This window comes from Bombina bombina, chromosome 1, assembly GCF_027579735.1.
Source record: "Bombina bombina isolate aBomBom1 chromosome 1, aBomBom1.pri, whole genome shotgun sequence".
NCBI lineage: Eukaryota > Metazoa > Chordata > Amphibia > Anura > Bombinatoridae > Bombina > Bombina bombina.
Genome location: NC_069499.1, coordinates 329,869,216 through 329,884,840, shown reverse-complemented (window position 1 = coordinate 329,884,840; position 15,625 = coordinate 329,869,216). Strand labels below are relative to the sequence as shown.

Below are 15,625 nucleotides of genomic sequence, written 5' to 3'. Positions count from 1 at the left end.
ACAATAGGGTCACAATCATCCAGAGTCGCTAAAACCTCCCTGAGCAATAAACGGAGGTGTTCTAGCTTAAATTTAAATGCCGTCATATCTGAATCTGTCTGAGGGAACATCCTTCCTGAATCAGAAATCTCTCCCTTAGATAGCAAATCCCTCATCCCTACCTTAGAACATTGTGAGGGAATATCGGATACGGCTACTAAAGCGTCAGAAGGCTCAGCATTTGTTCTTAACCCAGAGCTACTGAGCTTCCCTTGCAACCCTGGCAGTTTAGATAAAACCTCTGTGAGGGTAGTATTCATAACTGAGGCCATTTCTTTCAAGGTGAAAGAATTAGACGCACTAGAAGTACTTGGCGTCGCTTGTGCAGGCGTTACTGGTTGTGACACTTGGGGAGAACTAGATGGCAAAACCTGATTTCCTTCTGCCTGAGAATCATCCAATGCCAAACTCTTATAAGTCAAAATATGCTGTTTGCAATTTATAGACATATCAGTACAAGTGGGACACATTCTAAGAGGGGGTTTCACAATGGCTTCTAAACAAATTGAGCAATGAGTTTCCTCAATGTCAGACATGTTGAACAGGCTAGTAATGAGACAAGCAAGCTTGGAAAACACTTTATTTAATGGAAAAAAAAAAATGTCAAAAACGATACTGTGCGTTTAAGAGAAAAAAAGGCATACACAAACTGCAAAACTGCTTAAAATTACTCCAAACGTTCCGAAATTTTTACAGTATATTCATCAAGCTTTAAAAAGATTGCACCACAAGTATTAAGGTAATTAACCCTCAAATGAGAAAACCGGATTGAAAAGCGTTTAAAACCCGGTAAAACCCTTGTCAGTACCCAGCCACAGCTCTGCTGTGGCGCCTACCTGCCCTCAAGGATCAAGAATGTGGAAATAAAGCTTTGATTAGGCCCTTAGAAGTGCACCAGGACCCTTCTGTTGTAGCTTGCTGCTTGCCTATGTAAAACAAATGCGCAACTGAGGCGCAAAAATAGGCCCCGTCCCTCTCACTCGATGTTGCTGGGGCCTACACATAAATCTACAAAAACGATCTTTGAGCCATGTGGGTTAGAAAAAACCCCAAATAAGCCGAGTGAACCCACAAAAACAGAAGTCCCAAATTAAATAAACACAGTACTCCCAGACACACAAACGTTTGTCCCAATAAAACATACAAACTGAGTGCCCATAAGATTAGCCCTATATGCAAGTTAGTACTAGGATTACTGCTTACCCTTCCCCTAATGGGGATACTGTCAGCCTTTCTGTAGTTATCCAAGTCTCTGCAGAAAATAATGACTGAACATACCTCATTGCTGTATAGCAAGAAACCGTTCCTCACACTGAAGTTTTCCTGTACTCCTCAGCTTCTGTGGGAAAAGCAGTGGACCTTAGTTACAAATGCTAAGATCATCATCCTCCAGGCAGAAATCTTCATCTATGCCCTGCCTGAGAGGAAATAGTACAACACCGGTACCATTTAAAAATAACAAACTCTTGATTGAAGATAAAATAAAACTAACAGTTTAACACCTCTTTCACTTTACCCTTCCTGCTTAGAGCCGGCAAAGAGAATGACTGGGGGGTGGAGTTAAGGGGGGAGCTATATAGACAGCTCTGCTGTGGTGCTCTCTTTGCCACTTCCTGTTAGGAAGGATAATATCCCACAAGTAAGGATGAATCCGTGGACTCGGTACATCTTGCAAAAGAAATAATATTTTCTATTTTTCAGAGAGTAAAATGGTGTGTGCAGCGGAAAAATCACAAAGCACTGTAGATGAATGGAGGCTATATTCTTCACTGGATGAATTGGCTGTGTATCTTCGAGTGCAGGGGCAACAGTAGTTTATGTTACGTCCTTGGAAGTGGTGACGAGAACGACGCCCCCAGCATTTGGAATCTATGCAGGACCCTGCTCTCCTGATGTGCCATTACTGAAGTGCCCGTGGGATTGTTTAAGAGAGCCTTAGGCTTAATCTGTGTGTACATTTCAGTGTCCCTTGTAAGGCTGATTAGTGTGTGTGTGCGTGCGTGCGTGCTCATGAGCCAAAACAGGAAGCTATCAGCTAATGGAGTCAAAATTACATTTTTGCTGAGCATTATTAACCACAGGTAAAACAGACTATATTTTATACAAAAAATACTCTTTTCAATTCAAAAGCTCTTATTTTGTATTATTAGACATCTTTTACAAGATGCATGGGATAATGGTGCCTTTAGCACCCAGTGAAGACCTATCACATTCAAGGGGCTCTGGTACTCTGTAGGGCTTTGCTGCTAAAAATCTAACAGACAATAGTAAGAATGATGCACTGTAGAAGATGAAAGCTATTGTGTTTTTTCTACTCCATCAGTTTTAACAACTTTCACACAAATAATTAGTGCAATTTCTCCAGACCAAACTATTTGTTGTGCTTGATAAAATATAATTGAATGTAAATGAACATTCAGCTTGCATTCATCTGCGGAACCTACACATATAGAAAGGGTTTGAATATATGCACAATGACATTCACATTAAGGATGTTTATTAATTCTTTACAGTTGAAAGAATTATATAAAAATTTAAAGCAATTTGCATGCTTATGACTGGATTCTCTTTATTACAAACTCGTTATAGAACAAGAGAACAAATAATAAGGACCTATAGCTAGAATTAATCATCCAGCAGTTATTTTTCTAAAATTACTTGTTTATCTAAACTTAGCGTCATCACAAATCCTGGTCAGTCAGGGATCATTGTTATCCTTTTTGTAACTGTAGTGTCCTATCATGTGTGGCTGTATGCCGTAGAGAGTACAACTTTTGATTTACCCAAGACTGAGTAAAAAAATTACTCTGTTGAACAACTTTACACCAAGAAACAAAATGGATTAGCACTAGTTAAGTAAAGTAAGAATGTCAGCCAAAAGGTTAAAGATTTCCTTTATAGCCATTCAGCACTGGGGCACTTCTGCTAAGTATGCCATAGTTCAGATTGAATGCACAAGGAATGGACAATGGTGGGATGAACCACAACATCAAGGGCTGTGGTTAGCTTATTGTACTGAAAGACAAGTTGAGAAATAGTGTTTTATGTAAGAAGATCAAATGCTGTGTGTTTTAAAGGTATTCTACTGAGAGCAGAACTGTTCAGGACAGCAAAGTTCAGAGATATTGGAGAGAATATATTTTGTAAATTTGAAAATGCTCTGATTACAGTCAATAAGGTTCACAGAACCTATTTGAAAATTTTGGAAGCTGCAGCCAGATCAAAATAGTAGAGGTACAAACTGAAAATTATTGCCCAAAAAAGGAAATCTGAGATACAGATAATGCTCTTAGTGACTAGAGATAAGAAGGTAGACATCCTTCTGAAATATAGGAAGGATAGATCTGATTGTTTCCATCTTGAAAATCAGAAGGTAGAGAAAGTTGATGAAAGTTTTTAGAGCTATAATAGGCCTAAAAATTCCCTCTCTTTTTGGTAACTTTAAAGGAGGTTTGAATAAAAACCCTGGCCTTGTTCCAACATCAGGACTGGAAGGATTACACTCATGAGATCTAAATCCTGACCACTTGTGCTTTAGTGAGATCTATGGGATGATGGAAAAATGAGACTATCTCCTGGAAGACCTTAAACTGAAGCCTTTTCTGTATCTCTGGGGAAAAAAAGTTCAATACCCAGGGATCTCAAACAGATTAAAACCAAGACTACTAAAAAGTTATCAGCAGACTACCAGTAAAAGATACAGATCTGGGACTGCACCATCATTTGTTCCAAGTGGAATAGGACTTAATGACTTTTAGAAATCTTTTGTGAAAAGGAGGTTTCTGGTTCCAAAATTAATGAAAGGAACGAAAAACAATTGTTAATCTTGAGGGAGGAAGGCCTCTTTAGCTCCAGTTGCACGAGAAAGAACCACATGCAGATATATATATATATATATACAGGGAGTGCAGAATTATTAGGCAAATGAGTATTTTGACCACATCATCCTCTTTATGCATGTTGTCTTACTCCAAGCTGTATAGGCTTGAAAGCCTACTACCAATTAAGCATATTAGGTGATGTGCATCTCTGTAATGAGAAGGGGTGTGGTCTAATGACATCAACACCCTATATCAGGTGTGCATAATTATTAGGCAACTTCCTTTCCTTTGGCAAAATGGGTCAAAAGAAGGACTTGACAGGCTCAGAAAAGTCAAAAATAGTGAGATATCTTGCAGAGGGATGCAGCACTCTTAAAATTGCAAAGCTTCTGAAGCGTGATCATCGAACAATCAAGCGTTTCATTCAAAATAGTCAACAGGGTCGCAAGAAGCGTGTGGAAAAACCAAGGCGCAAAATAACTGCCCATGAACTGAGAAAAGTCAAGCGTGCAGCTGCCAAGATTCCACTTGCCACCAGTTTGGCCATATTTCAGAGCTGCAACATCACTGGAGTGCCCAAAAGCACAAGGTGTGCAATACTCAGAGACATGGCCAAGGTAAGAAAGGCTGAAAGACGACCACCACTGAACAAGACACACAAGCTGAAACGTCAAGACTGGGACAAGAAATATCTCAAGACTGATTTTTCTAAGGTTTTATGGACTGATGAAATGAGAGTGAGTCTTGATGGGCCAGATGGATGGGCCCGTGGCTGGATTGGTAAAGGGCAGAGAGCTCCAGTCCGACTCAGACGCCAGCAAGGTGGAGGTGGAGTACTGGTTTGGGCTGGTATCATCAAAGATGAGCTTGTGGGGCCTTTTCGGGTTGAGGATGGAGTCAAGCTCAACTCCCAGTCCTACTGCCAGTTTCTGGAAGACACCTTCTTCAAGCAGTGGTACAGGAAGAAGTCTGCATCCTTCAAGAAAAAACAGAATTTATGCTTACCTGATAAATTACTTTCTCCAACGGTGTGTCCGGTCCACGGCGTCATCCTTACTTGTGGGATATTCTCTTCCCCAACAGGAAATGGCAAAGAGTCCCAGCAAAGCTGGTCACATGATCCCTCCTAGGCTCCGCCCACCCCAGTCATTCGACCGACGGACAGGAGGAAATATATATAGGAGAAACCATATGATACCGTGGTGACTGTAGTTAGAGAAAATAATTCATCAGACCTGATTAAAAAACCAGGGCGGGCCGTGGACCGGACACACCGTTGGAGAAAGTAATTTATCAGGTAAGCATAAATTCTGTTTTCTCCAACATTGGTGTGTCCGGTCCACGGCGTCATCCTTACTTGTGGGAACCAATACCAAAGCTTTAGGACATGGATGAAGGGAGGGAGCAAATCAGGTCACCTAAACGGAAGGAACCACAGCTTGCAAAACCTTTCTCCCAAAAATAGCCTCCGAAGAAGCAAAAGTATCAAATTTGTCAAATTTGGCAAAAGTATGCAGTGAAGACCAAGTCGCTGCCTTACATATCTGGTCAACAGAAGCCTCGTTCTTGAAGGCCCATGTGGAAGCCACAGCCCTAGTGGAGTGAGCTGTGATTCTTTCAGGAGGCTGCCGTCCGGCAGTCTCATAAGCCAATCGGATAATGCTTTTAAGCCAAAAGGAAAGAGGTAGAAGTCGCTTTTTGACCTCTCCTTTTACCAGAATAAACAACAAACAAGGAAGATGTTTGTCTGAAATCTTTAGTAGCCTCTAAATAGAATTTTAGAGCACGGACTACGTCCAAATTGTGTAACAAACGTTCCTTCTTTGAAACTGGATTCGGACACAAAGAAGGTACAACTATCTCCTGGTTAATATTTTTGTTAGAAACAACTTTCGGAAGAAAACCAGGCTTAGTACGCAAAACCACCTTATCTGCATGGAACACCAGATAGGGCGGAGAACACTGCAGAGCAGATAACTCTGAAACTCTTCTAGCAGAAGAAATTGCAACTAAAAACAAAACTTTCCAAGATAGTAACTTAATATCTATGGAATGTAAAGGTTCAAACGGAACCCCTTGAAGAACTGAAAGAACTAGATTTAGACTCCAGGGAGGAGTCAAAGGTCTGTAAACAGGCTTGATCCTAACCAGAGCCTGAACAAATGCTTGAACATCTGGCACGGCTGCCAGTCTTTTGTGAAGTAAAACAGATAAAGCAGAGATCTGTCCCTTTAGAGAACTTGCAGATAATCCTTTCTCCAAACCTTCTTGTAGAAAGGATAGAATCTTAGGAATTTTTATCTTGTTCCATGGGAATCCTTTGGATTCACACCAACAGATATATTTTTTCCATATTTTATGGTAAATTTTTCTAGTTACAGGCTTTCTAGCCTGAATCAGAGTATCTATTACAGAATCTGAAAACCCACGCTTTGATAAAATCAAGCGTTCAATCTCCAAGCCGTCAGTTGGAGGGAAACCAGATTCGGATGTTCGAATGGACCCTGAACAAGAAGGTCCTGTCTCAAAGGTAGCTTCCATGGTGGAGCCGATGACATATTCACCAGGTCTGCATACCAAGTCCTGCGTGGCCACGCAGGAGCTATCAAGATCACCGAGGCCCTCTCCTGATTGATCCTGGCTACCAGCCTGGGAATGAGAGGAAACGGTGGGAATACATAAGCTAGGTTGAAGGTCCAAGGTGCTACTAGTGCATCTACTAGAGTCGCCTTGGGATCCCTGGATCTGGACCCGTAGCAAGGAACCTTGAAGTTCTGACGAGATGCCATCAGATCCATGTCTGGAATGCCCCATAATTGAGTTATTTGGGCAAAGATTTCCGGATGGAGTTCCCACTCCCCCGGATGGAATGTCTGACGACTCAGAAAATCCGCTTCCCAATTTTCCACTCCTGGGATGTGGATCGCAGACAAGTGGCAGGAGTGATCCTCCGCCCATTGAATTATCTTGGTCACTTCTTTCATCGCCAGGGAACTCCTTGTTCCCCCCTGATGATTGATATATGCAACGGTCGTCATGTTGTCTGATTGAAACCTTATGAATTTGGCCTTTGCTAGTTGAGGCCAAGCTCTGAGAGCATTGAATATCGCTCTCAGTTCCAGAATGTTTATCGGGAGAAGAGACTCTTCCCGAGACCATAGACCCTGAGCTTTCAGGGATTCCCAGACCGCGCCCCAGCCCACTAGACTGGCGTCGGTCGTGACAATGACCCACTCTGGTCTGCGGAAGCTCATTCCCTGTGACAGATTGTCCAGGGTCAGCCACCAACGGAGTGAATCTCTGGTCTTTTGATCTACTTGAATCATCGGAGACACGTCTGTATAATCCCCATTCCACTGTCTGAACATGCACAGTTGTAATGGTCTTAGATGAATTCGTGCAAAAGGAACTATGTCCATTGTTGCAACCATCAATCCTATTACTTCCATGCACTGCGCTATGGAAGGACGAGGAACAGAATGAAGTACTTGACAAGAGCTTAGAAGTTTTGATTTTCTGACCTCTGTCAGAAAAATCCTCATTTCTAAGGAATCTATTATTGTTCCCAAGAAGGGAACTCTTGTTGACGGGGACAGAGAACTTTTTTCTTTGTTCACCTTCCATCCGTGAGATCTGAGAAAGGCTAGGACGATGTCCGTATGAGCCTTTGCTTTTGACAGGGACGACGCTTGAATTAGGATGTCGTCCAAGTAAGGTACTACTGCAATGCCCCTTGGTCTTAGAACCGCTAGAAGGGACCCTAGTACCTTTGTGAAAATCCTTGGAGCAGTGGCTAATCCAAATGGAAGTGCCACAAACTGGTAATGCTTGTCCAGAAAAGCGAACCTTAGGAACTGATGATGTTCCTTGTGGATAGGAATATGTAGGTACGCATCCTTTAAATCCACGGTAGTCATAAATTGACTTTCCTGGATGGTGGGTAGGATCGTTCGAATAGTTTCCATTTTGAACGATGGTACCCTGAGAAATTTGTTTAGGATCTTCAGATCCAAAATTGGTCTGAATGTTCCCTCTTTTTTGGGAACTATGAACAGATTGGAATAAAATCCCATTCCTTGTTCTCTTATTGGAACTGGATGTATCACTCCCATCTTTAACAGGTCTTCTACACAATGTAAGAATGCCTGTCTCTTTATTTGGTTTGAAGATAAGTGAGACCTGTGGAACCTTCCCCTTGGGGGTAGTTCCTTGAATTCCAGGAGATAACCTTGAGAAACTATTTCTAGCGCCCAAGGATCCTGAACATCTCTTGCCCAAGCCTGAGCAAAGAGAGAGAGTCTGCCCCCCACTAGATCCGGTCCCGGATCGGGGGCTATCCCTTCATGCTGTTTTGGTAGCAGTGGTAGGCTTCTTGGCCTGCTTACCCTTGTTCCAGCCTTGCATTGGTTTCCAGGCTGGTTTGGGTTGTGAAGTATTACCCTCTTGCTTAGAGGATGCAGAATTAGAGGCTGGTCCGTTTCTGCGAAAGGGACGAAAATTAGGCTTATTTTTAGCCTTAAAAGACCTATCCTGTGGGAGGGCGTGGCCCTTTCCCCCCAGTGATGTCTGAAATAATCTCTTTCAAATCTGGTCCAAATAATGTTTTACCTTTGAAAGGAATGTTAAGCAATTTTGTCTTGGAAGACACATCCGCTGACCAAGACTTTAGCCAAAGCGCTCTGCGCGCCACGATAGCAAACCCTGAATTTTTCGCCGCTAATCTAGCTAATTGCAAAGCGGCATCTAAAACAAAAGAGTTAGCCAATTTAAGTGCTTGAACTCTGTCCATAACCTCCTCATACGAAGATTCTTTACTGAGCGACTTTTCTAGTTCCTCGAACCAGAAACACGCTGCCGTAGTGACAGGAACAATGCATGAAATTGGTTGCAGAAGGTAACCTTGCTGTACAAAAATCTTTTTAAGCAAACCCTCTAATTTTTTATCCATAGGATCTTTGAAAGCACAACTATCTTCGATAGGAATAGTAGTGCGTTTGTTTAGAGTAGAAACCGCCCCCTCGACCTTGGGGACTGTCTGCCATAAGTCCTTTCTGGGGTCGACTATAGGAAATAATTTCTTAAATATAGGGGGGGGAACAAAAGGTATGCCGGGCTTTTCCCACTCTTTATTTACTATGTCCGCCACCCGCTTGGGTATAGGAAAAGCGTCGGGGGGCACCGGAACCTCTAGGAACTTATCCATCTTACATAATTTCTCTGGAATGACCAAATTGTCACAATCATCCAGAGTAGATAACACCTCCTTAAGCAGTGTGCGGAGATGTTCTAATTTAAATTTAAATGTCACAACATCAGGTTCAGCTTGATGAGAAATTTTTCCTGAATCTGAGATTTCTCCATCAGACAAAACCTCCCTCATGGCCCCTTGAGATTGGTGTGAGGGTATGTCAGAACAGTTATCATCAGCGCCCTCTTGCTCCTCAGTGTTTAAAACAGAGCAATCGCGCTTTCTCTGATAAGTAGGCATTTTGGATAAAAGATTTGCTATGGAGTTATCCATTACAGCCGTTAATTGTTGCATGGTAATAAGTATTGGCGCACTAGATGTACTAGGGGCCTCCTGTGTGGGCAAAACTGGTGTAGACACAGTAGGGGATGATGTAGTATCATGTTTACTCCCCTCATTTGAGGAATCATCTTGGGCAATATCATTATCTGTGGCATTACTGTCCTTACTTTGTTTGGACACTATGGCACAATTATCACATAAATTTAAATGGGGAGACACATTGGCTTTCATACATATAGAACATAGCTTATCTGATGGTACAGACATGTTAAACAGGCTTAAACTTGTCAACAAAGCACAAAAAACGTTTTAAAATAAAACCGTTACTGTCTCTTTAAATTTCAAACTGAAAACACTTTATTACTGAATATGTGAAAAAGTATGAAGGAATTGTTCAAAAATTACCACCACAGTGTCTTAAAGCATTAAAAGTATTGCACACCAAATTTCAGAGCTTTAACCCTTAAAATAACGGAACCGGAGCCGTTTTTAAATTTAACCCCTATACAGTCCCAGCTATATGCTTTGCTGAGACCCAACCAAGCCCAGAGGGGAATACGATACCAAATGACGCCTTCTAGAAGCTTTTTTAGTGATTCTTAGATCCTCACACATGCATCTGCATGCCTTGCTCTCCAAAAACAACTGCGCAGTAATGGCGCGAAAATGAGGCTCAGTCTATAACTAGAAAGGCCCCCAGACTAAAAAAGGTGTCCAACACAGTGCCTGCCGTTTTTTAAACGTTCCCCAACATTATAATGCCAATTATTAGCTAGAATCTGCATAATATGCCCCAATAAAGCAATCGTTTTAGCCCATAAAAATGTCTACCAGTTTTTAAGCCCTTTTTTAAGCCCTTTATTCTTTTATGTTTGACTAAGAAAATGGCTTACCGGTCCCCATGAGGGGAAATGACAGCCTTCCAGCATTACATGGTCTTGTTAGAAATATGGCTAGTCATACCTTAAGCAGAAAAGTCTGCTAACTGTTTCCCCCAACTGAAGTTACTTCATCTCAACAGTCCTGTGTGGAAACAGCAATCGATTTTAGTTACTGTCTGCTAAAATCATCTTCCTCTTACAAACAGAAATCTTCATCCTTTTCTGTTTCAGAGTAAATAGTACATACCAGCACTATTTTAAAATAACAAACACTTGATAGAAGAATAAAAACTACATTTAAACACCAAAAAACTCTTAAACATCTCCGTGGAGATGTTGCCTGTGCAACGGCAAAGAGAATGACTGGGGTGGGCGGAGCCTAGGAGGGATCATGTGACCAGCTTTGCTGGGACTCTTTGCCATTTCCTGTTGGGGAAGAGAATATCCCACAAGTAAGGATGACGCCGTGGACCGGACACACCAATGTTGGAGAAACATGATTTTCATGCAGGACAATGCTCCATCACACGCGTCCAAGTACTCCACAGCGTGGCTGGCAAGAAAGGGTATAAAAGAAGAAAATCTAATGACATGGCCTCCTTGTTCACCTGATCTGAACCCCATTGAGAACCTGTGGTCCATCATCAAATGTGAGATTTACAAGGAGGGAAAACAGTACACCTCTCTGAACAGTGTCTGGGAGGCTGTGGTTGCTGCTGCACGCAATGTTGATGGTGAACAGATCAAAACACTGACAGAAGCCATGGATGGCAGGCTTTTGAGTGTCCTTGCAAAGAAAGGTGGCTATATTGGTCACTGATTTGTTTTTGAATGTCAGAAATGTATATTTGTGAATGTTGAGATGTTATATTGGTTTCACTGGTAAAAATAAATAATTGAAATGGGTATATATTTGTTTTTTGTTAAGTTGCCTAATAATTATGCACAGTAATAGTCACCTGCACACACAGATATCCCCCTAAAATAGCTATAACTAAAAACAAACTAAAAACTACTTCCAAAACTATTCAGCTTTGATATTAATGAGTTTTTTGGGTTCATTGAGAACATGGTTGTTGTTCAATAATAAAATTAATCCTCAAAAATACAACTTGCCTAATAATTCTGCACTCCCTGTATATACACACACACACACACATTTTAAAGAAAGAAATAAAAACCTGGTCTTAGAAACGGTGACCACCGACCATGACAGCTCATGCCATATTCCCGACGTTAAACCTGAAGGTGATATCAATTGCATCACAGAATAGTGCATTGGCCGACCCAAAAGGATATAGGCGATGCTAAAGTTCCTTATCCATAGAGTCGTCTGAAATCTGATCAGACTAACTGATACAGCCATTGAGAAGCCATTGACTATACAGCAGCTGGACTGAATAAGAAAACCCACTTGCTGAAAAGCCTTTCTATAGAAAGACTCTAATTTCCCATTCATAGTAAATTTGAAACAGGTACTATTTTGTAAAGGAATGCTAGAACGCTTTGTCAAGGAAGGAATGGCTCCGTCTACCTTAGGGACGGATTCCATAAATTCTTAATATGATAATGGAAACATCTTCTTAAACCTTAAAGTGAAACAAATAAAGGGGACTTTCATTCTGAAGTATAAGATACTTCATGTAGAAAGCTCCTTTATTTGATTCAATCGATCGCCGTTTTTACCTTGTACAGCAGCCCGTGAATGAAAGTCCCTTTTATTTGTTTCAATAGTAAATACTTTCACTTTAAAGCTGTATTATAAGGAATACCATTCCTTGGAAATGATTTAATCAGGAACAGGAAAAAACGCCAGAAGCTTTAACGAAAGATTTAAAAATTAGATACATTTGTTAAATAGACTTAACCTCAGCTGCCTTAGGATCTTGTACTCCTAACGTACATAATACTTCTTTCAGTGGCATGCTCTTACTCATCAGGAATATTTTCACCTTTAGAATATAAATCTGAGGTGTCTGAGTTAGAGGATCTTTAGCTAAATTACAGCCAGATTACGAGTTTTGCATTATGGCTGGCTCGCTAATAACTTGCAAGTTATTGCGTTGAGCTCCATACCTCACCAAAATACAAGCAGTGTTTTGATGTGCTCGTGCACGATTTCCACATAGACATTAATGGGAAGAGCCGGCTAAAAAAAAGCCCATCAACTGCAATCGTGGAGCGTAAAGCTCCGTAACGCAGCCCCATTGATGTCTATGGGGAAAAAAAAATGTATGTTTAAACCTAACACCCTAACATAAACCCCGAGTCTAAACACCCCTAATCTGCCGCACCAACATCGCCGACACCTACATTACACTTATTAACCCCTAATCTGCCGCCCCAATGTTGCTGCCACCTACATAAATTTATTAACCCCTAATCTGCCGCCACTATAATAAAGTTATTAACCCCTAACGTAACCCTAAATTTAACCGTAACATAACCTAACACCCCCTAACTTTAATATAATTAAAATAATTCTAAATAAAACTTACTATTAATAACTAATTCCTATTTTAAACTAAATACTTACCTGTAAAATAAACCCTAAGCTAGCTACAATATAACTAATAGTTACATTTAATCTATCTTAGGTTTTATTTTTATTTCACTGCTAAGTTTTTATTTATTTTAACTAGGTAGACTAGTTAGTAAAAAGTTATTAACTATTTACTAGATACCTAGTTAAAACAAATACAAATTTACCTGTAAAATAAAACCTAACCTGAGTTACACTAACACCTAACATTACAATAAAATTAAATTAACAAAATACAATTATCTAAATTACAAAAAATATAAACACTAAATTACACAAAATAAAAAAAAGAAATTCTCAAAAATAAAAAGGAATTACTCCTAATCTAATAGCCCTATCAAAATAAAAAAGCCCCCCCAAAATAAAAAAAAAAACCTAGCCTACACTAACTGCCAATGTCCCTTAAAAGGGCCTTTTGTGGGGCATTGCCCCAAAGAAATCAGCTCTTTTACCTGTAAAAAAAACAAACAAAAAAACCCCAACAGTAAAACCCACCACCCACACAACCAAACTCCCCAAATAAAATCCTATCTAAATAAAGCTAAGCTCCCCATTGCTCTGAAAAGGGCATTTGGATGGGCATTGCCCTTAAAAGGGCATTTAGCTCTTTTACATTGCCCAAAACCCTAAGCTAAAAATAAAACCCACCCGATAAACCCTTAAAAAAACCTAACACTAACCCCAATATTTCAGAGAAATAATAAGCACACAAAATATTTAAAACACGCAATGAAATCTGAAGAACTCCCTTGTAAAAAGCAAACAAAAGGAGGACATACATCAGATGTGGAAAAATAAAGTGTGCTCTCTCTAATCGGTCACGTAACTAATGCACAGGATAAAAGAATATGCACAATGAGGCTTGGGAGAGTCTATGGATATAGGACCATTATGATATTGCATTTTTTACAAATTGAAAGTTTCACATATACATACATATATATATATATATATATATATATATATATATATATATATATATATATATATATATATATATATACACTGTGTGTGTGTGTGTATATATATATATATATATATATATATATATAAAAAACATAAATTATGCTTACCTGATCATTTCATTTTCTTCAGTGGGAAAGAGTCCACAGCCGCATTCATTACTTTTGGTAAATAAGAACCTGGCCAACAGGAGGAGGCAAAGACACCCCAGCCAAATGCTTAAATACTCCTCCCACTTTCCTCATCCCCCAGTCATTCTGCCGAGGAACAAGGAAAAGTAGAAAAAATATCAGGGTGAAAAGGTGCCAGAAGAATACAATTAAGACGCCCCACATAAAAAAACGTGCGGGGGGGCTGTGAACTCTTTCCCACGGAAGAAAATGAAATTATCAGGTAAGCATAATTTATGTTTTTCTTCCTAATGGGAAATAGTCCACAGCCGCATTCATTACTTTTGGGGAAACCATACCCAAGCTAAAGAGGACACTGAATGCCAAAACGGGAGGGTACAATAGGCAGCCCATTCTGAGAGCACCAAGCCTGAAACCACTAACCAAAAAAAAAACCTGCTTCTTCTGAAGCAGAGAAAACTTTAAAAAGGAAAGGCCCCAAGGACACTGACCAGCAGATAGTCCAGAAGCCTAGCTAGAGACCGCAAAATTGGACTCAACTGAGCCAACAGTCCTCCAGGAGACACCGTCGCCCAACAGTCGGTCCCTCACCACTCACCCCTCATTAAAGAGGGGAACACCATCCTAAACTCCCCAAGGGATAGGGCAAAGAAAAACCAAAGAGAAACTGAAAGGTCACCCCAAAATCCAAAAAAGGAAAACCCCCAATAGCGAGCCCAGCTCACAAAGATCCAAATGGATCCTGACAGACAAGGGGAGGCTACGCCCAGACCAAGCAGAAACCAGAGGTTTAGGACCAGGCATCTTAACAGAGAAACCCTTCTCTCAACATCGTGCAAAGCACCAAAAGACAACTGAAAACGGAGTCCTCACATCGTCAAATCTAAGAATACTAAATTATTCAGAAAAAAAGAACTAGTAACAGACCCGGATAAAAAACCCTGAGTCCAGAACATGCAGCCATCATCAGGATGGCACAGAAGAATACTTGCTGAGAAGTAAAAAGCGGCCAGCAAGAGCACAGATTGCAAAAGAAAACTCCCAGACAGTGGGCAATTGAAGCCTCCAGACCTACACACAGGGCTCCAAAAGGGGAAGCACATAACCTCAACAAGGCCCACTGCACCCCCAAGAGAGAGAGGTTATACCCAGAACCCGAAGTTGTATGGTAACCCTGGACCGTCTGCTTGCAAGCCCAGGGAGCTAGCTACTATGCCAACTTAGATCCTGAAGATGACAACGCATCTCAGAACCCACTCCCAGCCGGGCCAGCCCAAGCATCGACAGGTCTGAAAAAGGGGAACAGAAGAACCCCAACACCAGCTTAAAAACGAGCGGAAGAATGGCCAGTCATCCCAAGAGAGCACGGGTGCCAACCAGGCTCCTTTGAAACAGACGACAAGGCCGTAGACCCAAAGGAATCTAACAAAAGGCCCACCATAGTCTCGACACGGAGCAAGCAAGACTCCAGATAGAACTTAACAACCCAGAGAAAAACACCACTCTCTGAAAGGTTAACTCTCAGTTCCAACCTCCTGAATCAAAGAGAATCCCTAGAAAAAAAACCACACCTCCATAAGAAGGAGAATAAGCCCCCACCCTAAGAAAAGGGATGGGGCCAAAAAGGCAGAGCACTAACCCACAAGACACAAAGCCACAGGCTAAAGGAGAGATCAATCTCCAATGCAGATGAACGTGAAAGAAATCCCCCTAAGGAA

The 15,625-nt window shown here is 41.0% G+C and overlaps 1 protein-coding gene across 3 annotated transcripts in view; it reads right to left on the bottom strand.

The window, feature by feature from the left end:
- Nucleotides 1-15,625, bottom strand: part of SMARCAL1 (SWI/SNF related, matrix associated, actin dependent regulator of chromatin, subfamily a like 1) — a 440,164-nt gene that overhangs the window by 388,032 nt on the left and 36,507 nt on the right. The gene's annotated exons all lie outside the window — the stretch shown is intronic.